The following is a 24,094-nucleotide window of genomic DNA, read 5'->3' as shown; positions in this document are numbered from 1 at the left end:
GTTATTTACAGGCCACCAAACTTAGGCAGAATGGAAGCAAAGCATCTATGGGATGAAATATCTAGGTCAAACAGTATTTGTGTCATGGGTGACTTTAATTTTATTGGAATAAACAGGATTAACAGAGCAGGGAATAACGAATCAGAAGATTTTCTACAATTAATTGACGATTGCTTCCCCCCCCCCCCCCCCCAACATCGTCATCATGACTGTTACACTCTCAACAAAGTCATCATGACTGTTACACTCCCAACATCGGCATCATGACTATTACATCGTTATTATGAATATTACACTCCCAATATCGTTGTCATGACTATTACACTACCAAAATAGTCATCATGACTATTACACTCCCAACATCGTCATCATGACTATTACACCCCCAACATAGTCATCATTACTATTACTCTCCCAACATCGCCATCATGACAATAACACTCCCATCATAGTCATCATGACTATTACTCTCCCAATGTCGTCATCATGACTATTACTCTCCCAACATCATCATCAGTACTATTACACCCCCATCATGGTCGTCATGACTATTACACTCCCAACATCGTTCTCAAGACTATTGCACACCTAACAAAGTCATCATGACTATTACACTCCCAACATCGTGATCAAGACTATTACACTCCCAACATAGTCATCATGAATATTACACTCCCAACATAGTCATTATTACTATTACACTCCCAACATCGTCGTCATGACTATAACACTCCCATCATAGTCATCATAACTATAACTCTTCCAACATCGTTATCATGACTATGACTCCCCCAACATCGTCATCATGACAATTACACTGCCAACATCGTCATCATGACTATTACACCCCAAACATAGTCATCATTACCATTACACTCCCAACATCGTCATCATGACTATTACACTCCCATCATAGTCATCATGACTATTACTCTCCCAACGTCGTCATCATGACTATTACTCTCCCAACATCATCATCAGTACTATTACACCCCCATCATGGTCGTCATGACTATTACACTCCCAACATCGTCATCATGACTATAAAACCTCAACATAGTCATCATGACTATTACACTCCCATCACAGTCATCATGACTATTACACTCCCATCATAGTCATCATGACTATTACATTCCCATCATCGTCATCATGACTATTACACCCACAACATAGTCATCATTAATATTACTCTCCCAACATCGTCATCATGACTATAAAATCTTAACATAGTCATCATGACTATTACACTCCCATCATAGTCAACATGACTATTACATTCCCAACATCGTCGTCATGACAATAACACTCCCAACAAAGTCATCATGACTATTCCTCTCCAAACATCGTCATCAAGACTATTGCACACCCAACAAAGTCATCATGACTATTACACTCCCAACATCGTGATCAAGACTATTACACTCCCAACATCGTGATCAAGACTATTACACTCCCAACATCGGGATCAAGACTATTTCACTCCCAACATCGTCATCATGACTATAACACTCCCATCATAGTCATCATAACTATTACTCTTCCAACATCGTCATCATGACTAATACTCCCCCAACATAGTCATCATGATTATTACACTCCCAACATCGTCATCATGACTATTACACCCCCATCATAGTCATCATTACTTTTACACTCCCAACATCGTCATCATGACTATAACACTCTCATCATAGTCATCATGACTATTTCTCTCCCAACGTTATCATCCTGACTATTACTCTCTCAACATCGTCATCAGTACTATTACTCCCCCATCATAGTCGTCATAACTATTACTCTCCCAACATCGTCATCATGACAATTATTCCCCGAACATCGTCATCATGACAATAACACTCCCAACATAGTCATCATCATGACTATTACTCTCCCAACATCGTCATCATGACTATTATTGCCCCCAACATCGCCATCATAACAATTACATTGCCAACATAGTCATCATGACTATTACACTCCCAACATCGTTATCATGACTATTACACCCCCAACATAGTCATCATGACTATTATACTCCCAACATCGTCATCATGACTATTACACCCCCCAACATAGTCATCATTACTATTACACTCCCAACATCGTCATCATGACAATAACAATCCAAACATAGTCATCATGACTATTCCTCTCCGAACACCGTCATCATTACCATTACTCTCCCAACATTGTCATCATGACTAATATTCCCCCAATATCGTCATCATAACAATTACACTGCCAACATACTCATCATGACTATTACACTCTCAACATCGTGATCAAGACTATTACTCTCCCAACATAGTCATCATGACTGTTACACTCCCAACATCAGCATGATGACTATTACATCGTCATCATGAATATTACACCTCCAACATAGATATTATTACTCTTACACTCCCAACATCGTCATCATGACTATAACACTCCTATCATAGTCATCATAACTATTACTCCTCCAACATCGTCATCATGACTAATACTCCCCCAACATCGTCATCATGACAATTACACTGCCAACATAGTCATCATGACTATTACACTTCCAACATCGTCATCATGACGATTACACCCCCAACACAGTCATCATGACTATTATACTCCCAACATCGTCATCATGACTATAACACTCCCATCATAGTCATCATGACTATTTCTCTCCCAACGTCATCATCATGACTATTACTCTCCCAACATCGTCTTCAGTACTATTACACCCTCAACATAGTCATCATTATTATTACACTCCCAACATCGTCATCATGACAATAACACTCCCAACATAGTCATCATGACATTTACTCTCCCAACATCGTCATCATGACTATTACTCCCCGAATATCGTCAACATGACAATTAAACTGCCAATATAGTCGTCATGACTATTACACTCCCTACATCGTTCTCAAGACTATTGCACACCTAACAAAGTCAACATGACTAATACACTCCCAACATCGTGATCAAGACTATTACACTCCCAACATAGTCATAATGACTGTTACACTCCCAATATCGGCATCATGACTATTACATCGTCATCATGAATATTACACTCCCAACATCGTCATAGTCACTATTACACTTCCAACACAGTCATCATGACTATTACACTCCCAACATCGTGATCATGCGTATTACACTCCAACATTGTCATCATTACTATTACACTCCCAACATCGTCATCAGTACTATTACACCCCCATCATAGTCGGCATGACAATTACACTTCCAAGATCGTCATCGTGACGATTACACCCCCAACATAGTCATCATGACTATTACACTCCCAACATCGTCGTCAGTATTATTACACCCCATCATAGTCGGCATGACAATTACACTTCCAAGATCGTCATCGTGACGATTACACCCCCAACATAGTCATCATGACTATTACACTCCCAACATCGTCGTCAGTACTATTACACCCCCATCATAGTCGGCATGACAATTACACTTCCAAGATCGTCATCGTGACGATTACACCCCCAACATAGTCATCATGACTATTACTCTCCGAACATCGTCATCATTACTATTACTCTCCCAACATCGTCACCATGACTATTATTCCCCCCAACATCGTCATCATGACTATTACACTCCCAACATCGTTCTCAAGACTATTGCAAACCTAACAAAGTCATCATGACTATTACACTCCCAACATCGTGATCAAGACTATTACACTCCCAACATAGTCATCATGAATATTACACTCCCAACATAGTCATTATTACTATTACACTCCCAACATCGTCGTCATGACTATAACACTCCCATCATAGTCATCATAACTATAACTCTTCCAACATCGTTATCATGACTATGACTCCCCCAACATCGTCATCATGACAATTACACTGCCAAGTACGATGATGATAAATCCTTTCACTGCCACTCCACTGGCAGGCTAACACACCACAGTGTTCTTCCGGGGGGACGACGTCACAACAGCTGCAGCAAACTTCACAGTATGGAGACTGGCTGCCTCGGGTAGACTGACTCAACCCTCAACACAGCGGTCCCAGGTCGACTCTGTAAACAGACACGTCATCAATAACCGGGACACTAATACACCTCACTTACGGGCTCGGGCACAAACACCTGACGTATCCAGTCCATAGATGGCGCTGTCGTCGGAGCACCACCTCACCAGAGGTCAGGAGCGGCTGTGTTGTGAGCTACACAGGACTGGAAACTGGCCCTTGTGGCCGATATTCGCCGTCCTCATACGGTGTCGTCGTTCGTTTGGCGGGGGGTTTCGGGAGCTGACCCACAGATGGCGTAGTCGTTACTGCTCCTTGCTCGGACGCTGGATCCAGGTTCGTAACACCTCCCCACCAAAAAGAATTTGGTTTGGGGTTCTATAAAAAGAAACACAAACCAAATTAGTACGACGACACAACTCCAAATGGACACACATGCTTTATAATCTGGGATGGCGAGGCTGTCTCGTCTACTGAATTGTACTAAAGAAAATCCCTGGCACAAAGGGACCTTGAAAATGGCAGGCGATGACCTGCCTGACATAATCTTCCACACCTCCTCTGCGATGGCAAACAGGGACATCATCTCACACCTCTCGAGTAAGGATTGGTTTCGACACGATTTGGGGTGACTCGACACTTCCTTATGTCGTGGCACCGATGATGGCTGACCACAGACGGCATTTCTGGTGCCGGTCCGATGGTCCTTCAGGGAGACAGGAACCTGGAATACAGGGGTCTGATAATTCAGAGTGATAGCGACATCGGGTAAAACAGTACTTACAGCATACTCTACTAGGTCCACACCTAGTCCCAACGGGGCTGTTCGTACGTCGCAGGTGGCATTCGCTCTGTCACCGTCAGGTCGACCAACGTTCCGCATAACGCTGTGTTGAGGCTCAGCAATCACGCGGGGGGTGTCAACCTGTCGGAAACAGTCACTCATATTATCACATGTCGTACCTCCTGTATCAACCATCACCTTCCAGGTCCCTTCTTCAACTGCAACACCTGCAGTATAAATCTCCAATCCCTGGGACCTCTTCACGATGTTCATGGGAGCCATCATTCGTCGGGTCGTCCACCGGTCCTCACTGAGAGCACAAACGAGAACACATACGAGAATCAAACAAAATACCAATAGGAAACATTTGGTAAGTCGAGGGATAAGTTTCCTGAGCTTGTCATGTCCATAGCCGGCACCATCCACTAGCCTGGCTTGGACAGAAGAGGGCACTAGACCTTTTGAACACACCTCACATACCTCTGACGTCTGGGGAATCTCTGGCTGGTCCACTACACGCTGTAACTTGCCATACCGCAAGCACCCCTCAGCCTTCGCTCCAGACTCGTTGGTATCCGTGGGTGTCTGCACACAAGGCCTCTCTTCTAGCTCAGGTACTTCTGCCATCGTAACTTCATGTACCTTGTCGAGAGAATCAGGAGACACTGCTAAATAACTGTCGATCTGCGGGGGAGAGGACAAATTAGACATGTTCAAATCCGGGTCTGTCTTTACCTGGACATTACCATTGCCTGTTACCTCAGACCGTGCTGTTCCGGTAGACTCGTCCGCAACCTGAGGATGATTGGTGCTCCAATCGGTCACCAAGTCGTTGGCTAGTACCACGTCAATCCCAGCCACAGGGAGGGTATCGACTACTGCCAACGCACATGTGCCGCTGAAATAAGGCGAGTCGAGATGTACTGGCACTAAGGGGGCGATGTACTGCGTCCTTGGAAACCCAACGAGGACAACCTCTTGTCTCCCGTCCACACTTACTCCCTCGGGTACCGAGCTCTTCACGATCAGGGACTGGGCTGCTCCACTATCTCTGAGCACTACAACTGATCTACCAGTATGATCACTCGATACATACCCGCCTGAAGTGTGAGGGGAAAACAATCTGGGTTCTTCCTGCGTCGTCGTCGACTGGCTTCCTGCTGGTGATGTTCCACAGCTCATCAACATCACCTCCCTACGTGCGCTGCCACCTCTTCTGCCTCGGCACCTAGCAGCTACGTGCCCTTTCTGCCCACAAGTCCAGCACACCATATTCCTCCTCGGGCTCCGGTGTTTCGGACTGCTAGGACTTGTTCTTCGGGGGCTACTTGGGGGCGTCTTCTTAGCACTTTGTGGGACGGGTCTTTCTTCTTCTTCGTCGTGAGGTCTGTCAAACCGGCGCTGGTAATTCCTCGGGACGTACTTAGCAGACGGCCTATGAGTCAGGATATACTCTTCAGCCATGGTGGCTGCTGCACTCAAGGTCTCCACCTGCTGTTCCTCTAAGTACGTCTTGAGGTCTCCAGACAAACAATCCTTGAAGTCCTCGAGCAGAATCAGCTGCTCGAGGTCTTCCTTGGTCTCCACCTTCCGAGAGGCACACCATTCTTGAAAAAGTCGCTCCTTGATGGCGGCGAATTCGGTGAAAGTGTGCTCCGAGGTCTTCTTCAGGTTTCTGAACTTTTGCCTATACGCCTCAGGTACCAATTGTTACGCCATGAGCACAACCTTCTTCACCTTGTCATAATCGCTGGAGTCGTCAAGGGATAACGTAGAGTAGGCGATTTGGGCCTTCCCAGTCAAGACTGACTGTATCATGATGGCCCAATTCTCCCTTGGCCACTCCAAAGAGGCAGCGACTTTCTCGAAGGCTGCAAAGAATTTTGACACTTCCTTCTCATGGAATTTGGGGACCATTTTGATGTTGCGTACCGGATCGAAGCTACTGGTGTCCGTTGTTTGCCTCCGACCACCGCCTAATCGCAAAACTTCTAGTTCATGTTGTCTCTCTCTTTCCTCTTTGTCTCGTCGTTCTTGTCTGTCTCGTTCCTCTCTTTCTCGCTCTCGTTCTTCTCTCTCCCGTTCTCGTTCTTCTCTCTCTCGTCTCTCTTCTCTGTCTCGTTCTTCTCTCTCTCGTTCTCGTTCTTCTCTCTCTCTTTCTCGTTCTTCTCTCTCTCGTCTCTCTTCTCTTTCTCGTTCTTCTCTCTCTCGTTCTCGTTCTTCTCTCTCTCTTTCTCGTCTCTCTTCTCTTTCTCGTTCTTCTCTTTCTCGTTTCTCTTCTCTTTCTCGTTCTTCTCTTTCTCGTTTCTCTTCTCTTTCTCTCTCTGCTTTCCTTTCTTCTAATTCTAAACGTCTCATCTCTAATTCTTTATCTTGTCTCTCGTTCCATTTCTAATTTCTTCCATTCTATTTCACGATTGATCTCTAGGGCACGCATCTTGACTGTTAGGAAGCTGATATTAAGCTCGCCTGCATCACTGTCAACGTCGCTGCCCTTATCTTCTTTTTCCGTGGAAGCTATGTCTGCACTTTCCTTTGTACTAGGAGTCTCGCCTTCCTGTTTCTCTTCTGCCTTCAGGTGCCGGTGTACCTTGGACAAGATCTCCACACGGGAATCACTGGCACGGATCTTGATCTCCAGGTAGGCGCTCACTAGTACAAGCTCTGGTTTGCTCAAATATTTTAATCTGGCAAGACAATCCTCTCTGTTCAGAAAAGCCTGAACCTCGTCCAGATCATCGATGGTAGCTTTGTCTGCCATTGTCACAGATGGAACACTTAGCACTTAACACACTGCTTACACGTTAGCACTTAACACACCGAGCACTGTTCTACGCCAATATTGCACGTAATCACTTCGGGCACCGCACTACCCAATATTGCACTGAATCCAAGCGAACACTTCGCTCTACAATATTACACTGAATCACTGAGCACCGCACTAGTCAATATTGCACTTAATCGCTTAATCACAGCGAGCACCGCACTGCACAATATCGCACTTAGTCACTGAGCACCGCACAGGACGTATAACGTCACAATCGTCACACAGGGGGAATTATATACAGGGATTACGCCACTTCACCACCCCTGTCAAACATACTTATCAAGGGGACGAATCCCGCTGGGGATGCCAATTATGTTACGGCCCTCTCGGGACGCAACGGGGTCCTTACTCTGATGTTGTTAGAGGAAGATATATGTATCCGTTCCCGAGCCAGTAGTGGCTATAAAGGGATGAGATCCGTGACGCAAGTAACTTAAAGGGAGTAGGGAAAGAAAGCTAAGAACTTAATATTATATAATGTCCGTCACCAATAAATAATATATAAAATGGTTACACAAAAGGGGGGGGGGGGTATTAACACTATACAAGGGGATTAATCCATAATCGTGGTCTTCTGCTGAAGACGCTGGTGCCACACCACTTGGTGCAGAGTCCTTGGTGCTTTCTTCGTGGCCTCACGACGTGTCCTCTGAGAATGCCGAGCCTACCCGGGCCACAGGTCAGCCAAAACGCAGGTCCACTGGGGGCACCGTCGTGGAGGCCGTCAACCACACGTCCAGCTGGTCTGCTGGCAGGTACTGAGCCACCAAGGCTGGTACGGCCACTCCACGAACGATATAAGGGGTACACCCTAGACAGGAGTCTCGTGTGATATCACACGTCACCCTCCTGTCTTCAGTACCCCAGTGGATGATCGTCTCCAACAGTCGGTCCCGGGTAAATCCTTTCACTGCCACTCCACTGGCAGGCTAACACACCACAGTGTTCTTCTGGGGGGACGACGTCACAACAGCTGCAGCAAACTTCACAGTATGGAGACTGGCTGCCTCGGGTAGACTGACTCAACCCTCAACACAGCGGTCCCAGGTCGACTCTGTAAACAGACACGTCATCAATAACCGGGACACTAATACACCTCACTTACGGGCTCGGGCGCAAACACCTGACGTATCCAGTCCATAGATGGCGCTGTCGTCGGAGCACCACCTCACCAGAGGTCAGGAGCGGCTGTGTTGTGAGCTATACAGGACTGGAAACTGGCCCTTGTGGCCGATATTCGCCGTCCTCATACGGTGTCGTCGTTCGTTTGGCGGGGGTTTCGGGAGCTGACCCACAGATGGCGTAGTCCTTACTGCTCCTTGCTCGGACGCTGGATCCGGGTTCGTAACAATTACACTCCCAACATCGTCATCATGACTATAAAACCTCAACATAGTCATCATGACTATTACACTTCCATCATAGTCAACATGACTATTACATTCCCATCACAGTCATCATGACTATTACATTCCCATCATAGTCATCATGACTATTACATTCCCATCACCGTCATCATGACTATTACACTCCCATCATAGTCAACATGACTATTACATTCCCAACATCGTCATCATGACAATAACACTCCGAACATCGTCATCAAGACTATTGCACACCCACCAAAGTCATCATGACTATTACACTCCCAACATCGTTCTCAAGACTTACACCCCCAACATAGTCATCATGACTATTATACTCCCAACATCGTCATCATGACTATTACACCCCCAACATAGTCATCATTATTATTACACTCCCAACATCGTCATCATGATAATAACACTCCCAACATAGTCATCATGACTATTACTCTCCGAACATCGTCATCATTACTATTACTCTCCCAACATCGTCATCATGACTATTACTCCCCCAACATCGTCAACATGACAATTACACTGCCAACATAGTCGTCATGACGATTACACTCCCAACATCGGCATCGTGCCTATTACACCCCAACATAGTCATCATTACTATTACACTCCCAACATCGTCATCATGACTATAACACTCCCATCACAGTCATCATGACTATTACTCTTCCAGCGTCGTCATCGTGACTATTACCCTCCCAACATCGTCATCAGTACTATTACACCCCCATCATGGTCGTCATGACTATTACACTCCCAACATCGTCATCATGACTATAAAACCTCAACATAGTCATCATGACTATTACACTTCCATCATAGTCAACATGTCTATTACATTCCCATCACAGTCATCATGACTATTACATTCCCATCATAGTCATCATGAATAATAGTCTCCCAACGTCGTCATCATGACTATTACTCTCCCAACATCATAATCAGTACTATTACACCCCCATCATGGTCGTCATGACTATTACACCCCAACATAGTCATCATTACTATTACACTCCCAACATCGTCATCATGACTATTACACTCCCATCACAGTCATCATGACTATTACACTCCCATCATAGTCATCATGACTATTACATTCCCATCATCGTCATCATGACTATTACACCCACAACATAGTCATCATTACTATTACTCTCCCAACATCGTCATCATGACTATAAAATCTTAACATAGTCATCATGACTATTACACTCCCATCATAGTCAACATGACTATTACATTCCCAACATCGTCGTCATGACAATAACACTCCCAACAAAGTCATTGTTACGGCCCTCTCGTGACGCAACGGGGTTCTTACTCTGTTGTTGTTAGAGGAAGATATATATCCGTTCCCAAGCCAGTAGTGGCTATCAAGGGATGTGATCCGTGACGCAAGTAACTTAAAGGGGGAAGGGAAAGAAAGTTAAGAACTTAAGATTATAATTCACCGTCACCAAATAAATATATAAGATATAAAAGAGTGCACAGGGGGAGGGGTATTAACACTATACAAGGGGAAATACACTGTAGTCTTCTGCTGAAGACTACGGATCCTCGCTCTCGGTGCCGAGTCCTCGGTGCTTCTGTGGCCACACAACGAATTCTCTGCGAAGTTGAGCCTACCCTGGCCACAGGTCAGCCAAAACACAGGTCCACTGGGGGCACCGCCATGGAGGCCGTCAACCACACGTCCAGCTGGTCTGCTGGCAGGTTCTGAATCAGCAAGGCTGGTCAGGCCACTCCACGAACGATATAAGGGGAACGCCCTAGACAGGAGCCTCGTGTGACACCACAAATCACTCTCCTGTCCTCAATACCCCAGTGGATGATCGTCTCCAACAGTCGGTCCCGGGTAATCCTTTTACTGCCACTCCACTGGCAGGCTAACACACCACAGTGTTCTTCCGGGGGGACGACTTCACAACTGCTGTAGCAAAGTACAAGGTATGGAGACGGCTGCCTCGGGTAGACTGACTCAACTCCCATCACAGCAGTCCCAGGTCGACTCTGTAAGCAGACACGTCATCAATAACTGGGACACACTAAAACACCTCACTTACAGGCTCAGACACAAACGCCCACCTATCCACTCCATAGATGGTGCTGGTGTCTGAGCATCACCTCACCAGAGGTCAGCAGCGGCGGTGTTGTGAGCTGCACAGGACTGGAAACTGGTCCTTGTGGCCAGTATTCGCCGTCCTCACTAGGTGTCGTCGTCCGTTTGGCGGGGGTTTCGGGAGCTACTGTTACACCTCCATCATAGTCCTCATGACTATTACATTCCCATCATAGTCATCATGACTATTAAACTCCCAACATCGTCTTCATGACAATTACTCTCCCAACATAGTCATCATTACTATTACACTCGAAACATCGTCATCATGACAATAACACTCCCAACATAGTCATCATGACTATTCCTCTCCGAACGTCGTCATCATGACTATTACATCGTCATCATGAATATTACACTCCCATTATCGTCGTCATGACTATTACACTTCAAACATCGTCATCATGACTATTCCTCTCCAAACATCGTCATCATTACTATTACTCTCCCAACATCGTCATCATGACTATTAGTCTCCCAACGTCGTTATCATGACTATTACTCTCCCGACATCGTCATCATTACTATTACACCCCCATAATAGTCGTCATGACTATTACACTCCCAACATCGTCATCAGTACTATTACACCCCCATAATAGTCGTCATGACTATTACACTCCCAACATCGTCGTCACAACTACTACACTCCCAACATAGTCATCATGACTATTACACTCTCAGCATAGTTATCATAAGTATTACACTCCGAACATAATCATGATGACTATTCCAACATGGAAATGCCTGGTAATGATTCCCAGCATCATCATCGGTACAAATAGTTAAAAAAACAAAAACGATTATGTACTGTAGTTCGGGTAACACCATCACCACCACTACTTGCGGGCTCTTCATGCGCGTGCCACCTCATGGGTGGCTTAATCTTCATCAATCTTCACCACCACTATCATTTCCCCCCCCCCCCTCTTCACTCCCCGATGGTGACCATTTACACCATCACAACTAAAACCACTATTCCCACCCATAGCCTCGCACAATGACTGGTTAGTATTACTATATTGCCAGTTAACTATATTTTGTGTTATCTAGGATATAATTTTGGGTAGTAGTGCTGGATGGTATGGCTAAGTAAGAATCATAATAATTATACTCTCCCGTGACCAAGCAGATAGAGCGACAGGGTTCCAGTCCCTCCTAAGGCAGAAAAAATGAGGTGTCTTCCAGTGACAGTCTGCGTCTCCTCGGGGTCTCCCAGGGTGTTTGAAGTATACACAATGAGGCCTGGGGAGTGGGAGACGTATGCTGCAGTTGAGCAGCAATACACAGTACTCGACGCACAGAAACAACTTGCTGCACTCGCCCTAGGCAAACGTGAGACAAAGGTGTTACAACGTAAAAATAAGGACAAAAAAAATGAAGTAAAAGAGCGCCGCCAGAGGATGGTGAGGATTACACTGGATAACGGGAAGGTTCCCCCACGCCACCCTCCTCCCACCCGCGCCACCGTCTCCCACTGAACACTGCGAGAATGCAGGATTTATATTATTTAATTTAATTTAATTTATTTTAATTTTAAAGTGGACTGCTTTTTAATATTTACCCTAATAGGTGTTTATCCATGCACGTAGCGAGCCTTTAACTGTACATATAGCTTATATAACAATTGGTGGTTATAAATAAACTACAGTATAATGTATGTTAGTTTTATTGTAACCGTATAATGGGTTAGTGTAACGGGTAAAAAAGTCTATTGGGGAAGCCAGAGCATGCAAGGTGTCTGTGGTGTCTTGTAGTTGGTACAGTTCTCTTTGACTTCTCATGGATAACAAGCTTACCTGCCAACAAGTTAGGCTATAACACTTGCACTAACATGTAAAGTACAGGTGAGACATGAAATGAAAAGTGTAATAATAATAATGAGGATTACTTTTTGTTTCGGATTGATCTACTACATAACAGCAATGAACTATCTAATATTCTTTGACTGGACGGTAGAGCGACGGTCTCGCTTCTTGCACTTCAACGTTCAATCCCTGACCGTCCAAGAATGAGACCGGTACCACCTTACACCATCATCAATGACCACTGTACTTCCTTACACCATCAACAATGACCACTGTGTAACGGGGGGTGGGGGAAATAACTCTATCTTGTCCATTATTCCACCCCCCAGTTAACTAACGAGGCCGGGGGAAACAGCTCTCTCTAGTCCGTTATCCCGTCCCCAGTTAGCTAACTATTCTAAAGCACTCCCAGAGTTCCTAAGGCAACCTCTCTCGTTCAACACCTTGTAACCTAGGTATTTGACTACCTAGGTGCTAAGACTACAAGGCGCCGTCACTTGATCAGCTACCCGAAACTCTAGAGAGAACTCTAGAATACAGAATCATTGCCACAAACGTATAAGTGAAAACGAAAGGAAAGAAATGAATAGTGAAGTAATTAGTGAGGGTTTGGGGTGAGAGGCAGAGAGGTGGGAGGAGCGAGAAGGGTCATTAGTTGAAAGTGAGAGTTTAGAGAAGGGTGGAGGGAGAGGTGTAGATAGGTAGAAGTAGAAGAGTAGATAGTAGAAGTAGAAGAGTAGATAGTAGAAGACGAAATGCTGCCACCATCCATTCATGATCATTACATACAAGACAAGGAATGGAACTTGCCTGTATCACAAAATTCTCAAAGGATGTTATCATGAGTTCATTATTAGTATGTTCCCTCTGTACCATGTATCAACTCCAAACATGTACTCATTTATATCATGAACCCAGTAACCACAGAGGTTTTCTCAAATCCTCAACTCAAAGCTCTAGGGAACAAAGTTAAACACAATTTAAATAATAAATTCATAATTATATTTCACATGAAGTATCATAATGTAGCAATTCAATTAAAATGTTAAAGAGAGTCATTATCCAAGAATTCGAGAACCCTACAACTTGACTGCCCCTGATCATCACACAACATATGTAAACACGACCAAGTCACCTTAATGTTCACTCACCGAGGACTGAGTCTAAGTTGAATAGAGAGGGGGGGGGGGGGGTCTGTAGTTGACAGAGACTCCCGCCCTTGCCGGCCGACAGCCTCCCTGATAGGGACGTCTCTGCTCTCGTCTGCTGTTCTGTCTGTTAATGCTTTTTGCTGGATAGCTCTCCGAGTTTATATTGGGGAACCTAGTAGCTAACTCCGCCCACAAATAGATAGCCTCCGGCACTACCACGCCACTCCTTAAACGTCGGTTTGTTTGAAGGCTACCAGACTACAATTAAGAGCTTAGCGGAAGCAAGGTGAAATTCTCATGATCTGACCTCAGGTCACTTGAGGTCATTAACGCTTTGAGGTGTGAGATCTCAGGCAGACAACTGGCGCCTCTCAGATCCTTGTCTGTGACTCATGTACTCTATATATATTTTAAATAAACTAACCCAAACACTTTTACAGTGTTACATCTCCCCTTCTCCCCGAAATAAAGTTTTTGCAACACTGCTAAAGCAAGCTAGCTGTGTGCGACAACTTTATTAACGAAAAGAATACATCCTAGCTAAACAAATATACATCATCCTACTCTAAAAATGAAATATATAGACAGACGTCCATTGTCTCTGGCTGGGCGACGTCACTGCTTGGTCTTGTAGATAATCCTGTACCACATTTCTTCAACACAACTGCCTCCGTCGCTTCTCCGTCGTTAACGCACAACAACACTTGGTCAACCCGAAAGCCGTTACTACTTGAACTGAGCACAGGACCGTGGAATTCGGTTGTCCCAGCTGATCTGTAATTGGCCCTACGTCAGTCACCATGAGAGACGTATATTGGGGTTCTTCACAGCTATAGGGACTACAAGTTTCGAGACCTTCATATAGTTGCCAACAGTAGAAATCCCATCCTACTCTTCTTCCTCCCTGTTGCTCCAGCACGCCTCCTTCAGAGAGCCACTTCTGACAGCCACATCAAGTCCGCACGACACAGGAAGAATCACTCAACAGAGCAGCATGCTAGTAGGAGGGGCGGCCAGTCAAGGCAAACGATCCTGTCTTGCAATTACGCTCCATGCAATGATGCTGACACCAGCAAGGGACACTAGGTATCATGTCTCACTCAGCTTGTCTTATCTTCTCTTCTTTCTTCTCTCTTCTTTCTTCTCTCTTCTTTCTTCTTTCTTCTTTCTTCTTTCTTCTCTCTTCTTCCTCCCATGGGTCTTAGACAAGCGACCTGGGGTCCATTGGGGGTCTGTCCGTCCTGGGGTCCATCCTGGGTAGACCGATGTTGGTGGGACAGACTGGAGTCGTTGTTGCTCCTCTTCCATCATTACTGGGTCGTCTGGGGTCGTCTGCAGAACGACCTGGGGTCCACTGGGGGTCCGTCCGTCTTGGGGTCCCCTGGGGTCCGTCCGTCTTGGGGTCCCCTGGGGTCCGTCCGTCTTGGGGTCCACTGGGTAGACCAATGTTGACCGACCGAGAGGGCTGTATCTCGGGGGTCCCCTGGGGTGATGGTGGTGGTGGTGATAAACGCCCCTGAGTGTGGTACACAGCAGCCGTCTCCCTCTTCTGTATGTGCGTCTCTCCTCTCTTCTGGCTCCCACCTGTGAAATGAACAGAAAGGCGACAATACGTGTTCCCAAGATGTTTGTGTGACCCTGTAGTTTGTATAGGGTTACACAGTCCTATCATACCGCTCTCCTCCTGGCAACAACTACACTTCAATTTTTAATAATCCAATTAACTCTTTAATGATATTGACTTGGTGGAACATAAAACAGTAACAGAGGAAAGTTTAGAGAAGAGAGAATAAGGTCATCACTACTTATAATTTGTCACTAAACGAATCTCCACAATAAATATCAAAACTAATAGACAAAACACTAGCCTAACTTAACTGTACCGTTCCTAATCTTAAGTACATAAACCGCCGTTACTCCCACCCTTAACCTACAGCCACCTACGTGACCCAGAGTGTTTCCCTAGCATCTCCGCCGGTAAACAACTCAAAACTGTTGCCACCCCTGTGACCAGACTATCTAACGTCGAGCGTCCCCAACGTGAAGTCTACTGACATACTAGTCCACACTAGCATGCTGTACAATACCAGTACACCTCGGGTTATTGCGTTCAAATGGAGTAAAACAGTCGATCGCAATAATCTGAGCAGAACCACTACTTAAAAACTACACCTGCCACTACCCACTGACCTGGAGACCAGCGGTGGCTGGGTGTCCCCGTGGGACATGCGAGGTCACCTGTCACACTCAGCTGACCTGCACTACCAACACCGCTAAGTTCCCAAATCGCCAAATCTTATTACTAACATAAATCACTACACACGCAAGTTCTGGTGAACATTCCCTGAACTTCACAAAACTCACAAAATCACTAAACACAACACCAGAGAATCACTATCTCCTAACCTGAAAAAAAGTTCGCTAACTCGCGAATAATAAACACCTGTCAAGATCTCCCTGATAGCGCCTGAGCGGCAAAGAGACACGTGGGACTGAACAATGTTGAAAGAACACCATCTACCTACAACATTGTTCAACACCGCTGCCAACATTGTAACGGGGGTGGGGGAAATAGCTCTATCTTGTCCATTATTCCACCCCCCAGTTATCTAACGAGGCCGGGGGAAACAGCTCTCTCTAGTCCGTTATCCCGTCCCCAGTTAGCTAACTATTCTAAAGCACTCCCAGAGTTCCTAAGGCAACCTCTCTCGTTCAACACCTTGTAACCTAGGTATTTGACTACCTAGGTGCTAAGACTACAAGGCGCCGTCACTTGATCAGCTACCCGAAACTCTAGAGAGAACTCTAGAATACAGAATCATTGCCACAAACGTATAAGTGAAAACGAAAGGAAAGAAATGAATAGTGAAGTAATTAGTGAGGGTTTGGGGTGAGAGGCAGAGAGGTGGGAGGAGCGAGAAGGGTCATTAGTTGAAAGTGAGAGTTTAGAGAAGGGTGGAGGGAGAGGTGTAGATAGGTAGAAGTAGAAGAGTAGATAGTAGAAGTAGAAGAGTAGATAGTAGAAGACGAAATGCTGCCACCATCCATTCATGATCATTACATACAAGACAAGGAATGGAACTTGCCTGTATCACAAAATTCTCAAAGGATGTTATCATGAGTTCATTATTAGTATGTTCCCTCTGTACCATGTATCAACTCCAAACATGTACTCATTTATATCATGAACCCAGTAACCACAGAGGTTTTCTCAAATCCTCAACTCAAAGCTCTAGGGAACAAAGTTAAACACAATTTAAATAATAAATTCATAATTATATTTCACATGAAGTATCATAATGTAGCAATTCAATTAAAATGTTAAAGAGAGTCATTATCCAAGAATTCGAGAACCCTACAACTTGACTGCCCCTGATCATCACACAACATATGTAAACACGACCAAGTCACCTTAATGTTCACTCACCGAGGACTGAGTCTAAGTTGAATAGAGAGGGGGGGGGGGGGGGGGTCTGTAGTTGACAGAGACTCCCGCCCTTGCCGGCCGACAGCCTCCCTGATAGGGACGTCTCTGCTCTCGTCTGCTGTTCTGTCTGTTAATGCTTTTTGCTGGATAGCTCTCCGAGTTTATATTGGGGAACCTAGTAGCTAACTCCGCCCACAAATAGATAGCCTCCGGCACTACCACGCCACTCCTTAAACGTCGGTTTGTTTGAAGGCTACCAGACTACAATTAAGAGCTTAGCGGAAGCAAGGTGAAATTCTCATGATCTGACCTCAGGTCACTTGAGGTCATTAACGCTTTGAGGTGTGAGATCTCAGGCAGACAACTGGCGCCTCTCAGATCCTTGTCTGTGACTCATGTACTCTATATATATTTTAAATAAACTAACCCAAACACTTTTACAGTGTTACAACTGTACTGCCTTACACCTTCAACAATGACCACTGTACTGCCTAACACCTTCAACAATGACCACTGTACTGCCTAACACCATCAACAATGACCACTGTACTGTTTTACACCTTCAACAATGACCACTGTACTGCCTTACACCATCAACAATGACCACTGTACTGGCTTACACCTTCAATAATAACCACTGTACTGTCTTACACCTTCAACAATGACCACTGTACTGCCTTACACCATCAACAATGACCACTGTACTGTCTTACACCAGCAACAATGACCACTGTACTTCCTTACACCATCAATAATGACCACTGTACTGTCTTACACCTTCAACAATGACCACTGTACTGCCTTACACCATCAACAATGACCACTGTACTTCCTTACACCATCAACAATGACCACTGTACTGCCTTACACCATCAACAATGACCACTGTACTGGCTTACACCTTCAATAATAACCACTGTACTGTCTTACACCTTCAACAATGACCACTGTACTGCCTTACACCATCAACAATGACCACTGTACTTCCTTACACCATTAACAATGACCACTGTACTTCCTTACACCATCAACAATGACCACTGTACTGTCTTACACCTTCAACAATGACCACTGTACTGCCTTACACCTTCAACAATGACCACTGTACTGCCTTACACCATCAACAATGACCACTGTACTTCCTTACACCATCAACAATGACCACTGTACTGTCTTACACCATCAACAATGACCACTGTACTGCCTTACACCATCAACAATGACCACTGTACTTCCTTACACCATCAACAATGACCACTGTACTGCCTTACACCATCAACAATGACCACTGTACTTCCTTACACCATCAACAATGACCACTGTACTTCCTTACACCATCAACAATGACCACTGTACTTCCTTACAGCATCAACAATGACCACTGTACTTCCTTACACCATCAACAATGACCACTGTACTGTCTTACACCTTCAACAATGACCACTGTACTGCCTTACACCATCAACAATGACCACTGTACTTCCTTACACCATCAACAATGACCACTGTACTGTCTTACACCTTCAACAATGACCACTGTACTGCCTTACACCATCAACAATGACCACTGTACTGTCTTACACCTTCAACAATGACCACTGTACTGCCTTACACCATCAACAATGACCACTGTACTGCCTTACACCTTCAACAATGACCACTGTACTGCCTTACACCATCAACAATGACCACTGTACTGCCTTACACCATCAACAATGACCATGTACTGCCTTACACCTTCAACAATGACCACTGTACTGCCTTACACCGTCAACAATGACCGCAGTACTACCTTACACCATCATCAATGACCATTGTATGGCCTTACATCATCAACAATGACCTCTGTATGCCTTACACCGTCAACAATGACCGCAGTACTGCCTTACACCATCATCAATGACCATTGTGTGGCCTTACATCATCAACAATTACCTCTGTATGCCTTACACCATCAACAATGGTGTATTCCAGCATAGTTGAGGCAGTGTATAGTGGGAAGGTTTGTTACGTTGTAAACCTTGACTTTAGAAAAGCTTTTGATACAGTGCCACTTGAAATATTAATTAAAAAATAGAAGCGCGTGGTACTGGGGGTACTATATTAAGTTGGATTAGAGAAAGGCTATTGAAAAGAAAGCAAAGAGTTAGAATAAGTGGAGTTAAGTTAGAATGGAAAATGCTGAAAATGGAGTGCCTCACGGCTCTTTCCTGGGCCCTCTTGTTTCATTATATAAATGATTTAGATTCAGGTATGAGCAGCATTATTTGCAAATTTGTTGATGATACGAAAGTCGGGAGGGAGATAAACACGAAAGAAGACTCACTATCACTTCAAGACGATATAAATAGGGTTTTGAATTGGTTAAAAGATTGGCAGATACCGTTTCTTCTTCTTCTTTGCGATACGTGCAGTTTGCATGAAGGTTTTTCCTCCCGATCATTGCAAGAGTGGTGATGTTGAAAGATTTGACACTCACAGTGGCACATCAATGTTTATAATTTGGCAGAGATTGGAAATTATTGATGTCTTCTATTTGTGTGAGAATAATGAGAAAATTAAACATATGAGTGGAAATGGATTCATGATGGTAAGGATGAGGAGCTGTGTTAATGGTGGTATCAAAGTGTTGCTGTTCAAGGAAAAGTGTGTGGTTCAGTCAAGAGAGTGAGTTTGTGAGTCGAAGTATGTTTGGGAATAAGTCATTAGTCAGATAAGTTAGAATAGATTATAATAGGGTAAGAAAGAGTAGCATGGGGTTCATGTGTGTAAGGTTAGGTTAGGTTAACCTAAGTTAGTTAACCTAACCTAACCTAATTTTAAGTTAGGTTAGATTAGGTTAGGTTGAGGTAGGTTAGTTCAAGATGGGTTATTATGTAGTTGTATTTCGATGTTTTACGTCTGGGATGTGACTACATCGGTCTTCTTTGACGAGCCAATAGTCCATCGTGTTGAATATCTGATAGTGGTTGTAGGATGGTAAGTGGATGAATGTGGTTTATGTTGTTTTTCAGTCAAAGTGGCAGGTCGCTGGGAGGTTTGTACAGCTGGGGGATTCTTACTCCTAGTGCTGGTGGTTGGGGTTTGTGGCAAAGTCAGCCTGGGGGAGTGACTTGGGTAAGGCGTGCTAAGGAGTCATTTAGGAGTTTTTCCATCATTATTTTAAACGATGTGTGTCCAACAATGGTAGCTGTGTTAGAGCGGATGTCATTGTCAATGGATGTCAATGGGGTATCTTTTGGGACCGCCTAGGGGATGGGTTGTATTACGTGTGTAAAGAATTTAGTTAGGAGTCGGTCCAACGTCTTTTCTATTGCATTTTCATTGCCAGTGACAAGAGTCTCAACAAGATCGGCAATCTTAGTCGTACGTTTTGTGGGATCAGATTGGACTCTGAAACTGTAGGATTGTCAGTGACAGACATATCAGGAACAAGCAAAGGTTATGGTTGAGTGTGAGGTAGCGGTTGACGATGGGCTGAGTTAGGTTGTTTCAATGCACTACTGTATTGCAGGTTATTGGTAAGAAGAACCTTAGGGTTTGCCGCTATGTATGAAGGACATTGTTTGAATGTAATGTTGTGGTCGTCACCACAGTTTGAACAGGTGAGTACAAATGATGCACAGTCCTGTGTGTAATGGGAACCAGAGTATTTTCCACATTTAATGTGAAGGGTGCAGCCTTTCCTGGTATGGTTAAAACCTTTACATATGAAGCATTGACTGTTACGGGGTATGTACACCTCTACTCTATGGAGTAAGCTGTTAAACCAAACCTGATCAGGGGGGGGGGGAGAGTAGTCTAGAAGAGTAAATAGGGCAGTGCCTGTATCACTCAGTTCTCCGTTTATTCTACGGATACATTTTTTGACTCCAAAGATTGGAATGCCATCTGCCAGAAGTTGTGCCTTGATGTCGTTTGCACTAATGTCTACAACATGTCTGAATATATATTTTGCTAATAGGTCACATAGTGGTTTGTAGCATTTGACTTGGTGTCCACAGATGTCAGTAACGTCTGAAAGCTCTAGTTCCTCGCTGTGTTTGTGGTCCACTGCGATTAAGTTCCTTTGTTTGTTAGGTTTAATATCGTGCAATATGATCCTAATTATATTGGGAATGGCATTATATAGGATACTTTGTGACCTGCTATTTCTGAAAACAATCCTATCTTCCTCGTCAAAGGCAATTATGAAAATTTGTAAAGCAGGAGAACTTGTCCTAGCATGGTTGAGCGGTGGATGTTGATACTGAGGCCGCCTGGGGCCAGGATGGTCTCTCTTTACCTCTGTATGATGGCGACGTTGCGCCTCTAATCTGTTTGCCTTACTGTGATGTTTACTGTCCAGGAAAACTCCCTCTGGATCCTCCTCTAAGACCGAGTGACCATCATAATCTAAATGTGTGCCATGTAACAGTGGTTTCTTAAAACTCTCAAAGGTATCGTGGATGTTTTTTAGGAGAGATACTGTGCACACCTCCAGCCGTTGCCATGTTGTTCGCCGCCCCCCCCCCCCCCCCATATCCTCCCAAGAAGCAGTTTAATGCTGAAAAATGTTGCAAATCAAAGATACAAATATTGCAAGTCAAATGCAATATCATTCATAGGTAACTGGGAACTCTTCTATGGAAGAAATAACATGTATGCTCGAGATGGGGTGCATTTATCTAGGGCTGAGGTTGTTGCTATTGCTAACTCATTTCTTCCTGTGGCTGGAGGGGTTTGTTTGGGTTTAAAGTTTAAAGGTTTGTTTAAAGATTAAAGTGGTATGGGAATTGATATGGAGAAAGGAGGAAATATAAGTATGTGTTTGTGGGGGGGAAACATATTGACAAAATGAACATGGAAAGAGAAAGGCTTCAAATTAATAATACACTTAAGGTATAATACAAGAACAGTAGGAGTCTAAGAAACAAAATAAACTATTTAAATGATCTTGTCTGCACAGAAAAAATTATTATTGCACTTGCCGAAACATGGATGAATGTAGAGAATAGAGAACTTTTAGCTGAATATTAAATAAACGGATTTAAACTACTTCACACAGATAGATATATTAGACGAGGAGGGGGAGTAGCCATTTATGTTAGGGAAAACTGTACATGTAATCTCAAATATTGAAACAAAACGGAGCCACACACAGAAACTATCTAGCTAGAATTAAACGAAAAAATAAAAATCTTATAATATGAGTTATTTACAGGCCACCAAACTTAGGCAGAATGGAAGCAAAGCATCTATGGGATGAAATATCTAGGTCAAACAGTATTTGTGTCATGGGTGACTTTAATTTTATTGGAATAAACAGGATTAACAGAACAGGGAATAACGAATCAGAAGATTTTCTACAATTAATTGACGATTGCTTCCCCCCCCCCCAACATCGTCATCATGACTGTTACACTCCCAACATGATCATCATTACTATTACTCTCCCAACATCGCCATCATGACAATAACACTCCCATCATAGTCATCATGACTATTACTCTCCCAATGTCGTCATCATGACTATTACTCTCCCAACATCATCATCAGTACTATTACACCCCCATCATGGTCGTCATGACTATTACATTCCCAACATCGTTCTCAAGACTATTGCACACCTAACAAAGTCATCATGACTATTACACTCCCAACATCGTGATCAAGACTATTACACTCCCAACATTGTCATAATGACTGTTACACTCCCAATATCGGCATCATGACTATTACACTTCCAAGATCGTCATCGTGACGATTACACCCCCAACACAGTCATCATGACTATTACACTCCCAACATCGTCATCATGACAATAACATTCCCAACATAGTCATAATGACTATTACTCTCCGAACATCGTCATCATTATTATTACTCTCCCAGCATCGTCATCATGACTATTATTCCCCCCAACATCGTCATCATGACTATTACACTCCCAACATCGTTCTCAAGACTATTGCACAAATAACAAAGTCATCATGACTATTACACTCCCAACATCGTGATCAAGACTATTACACTCCCAACATAGTCATCATGAATATTACACTCCCGACATAGTCATTATTACTATTACACTCCCAACATTGTCATCATGACTATAACACTCCCATCATAGTCATCATAACTATAACTCTTCCAACATCGTTATCATGACTATGACTCCCCCAACATCGTCATCATGACAATTACACTGCCAACATCGTCATCATGACTATTACACCCCAACATAGTCATCATTACCATTACACTCCCAACATCGTCATCATGACTATTACACTCCCATCATAGTCATCATGACTATTACTCTCCCAACGTCGTCATCATGACTATTACTCTCCCAACATCATCATCAGTACTATTACACCCCCATCATGGTCGTCATGACTATTACACTCCCAACATCGTCATCATGACTATAAAACCTCAACATAGTCATCATGAGTATTACACTCCCATCACAGTCATCATGACTATTACACTCCCATCATAGTCATCATGACAATTACACTGCCAACATCGTCATCATGACTATTACACCCCCAACATAGTCATCATTACCATTACACTCCCAACATCGTCATCATGACTATTACAC

The sequence above is a fragment of the Procambarus clarkii genome, chromosome 68 (assembly GCF_040958095.1).
Source record: "Procambarus clarkii isolate CNS0578487 chromosome 68, FALCON_Pclarkii_2.0, whole genome shotgun sequence".
NCBI classification, from domain to species: Eukaryota; Metazoa; Arthropoda; class Malacostraca; order Decapoda; family Cambaridae; genus Procambarus; species Procambarus clarkii.
This window is presented reverse-complemented; position numbering follows the sequence as displayed.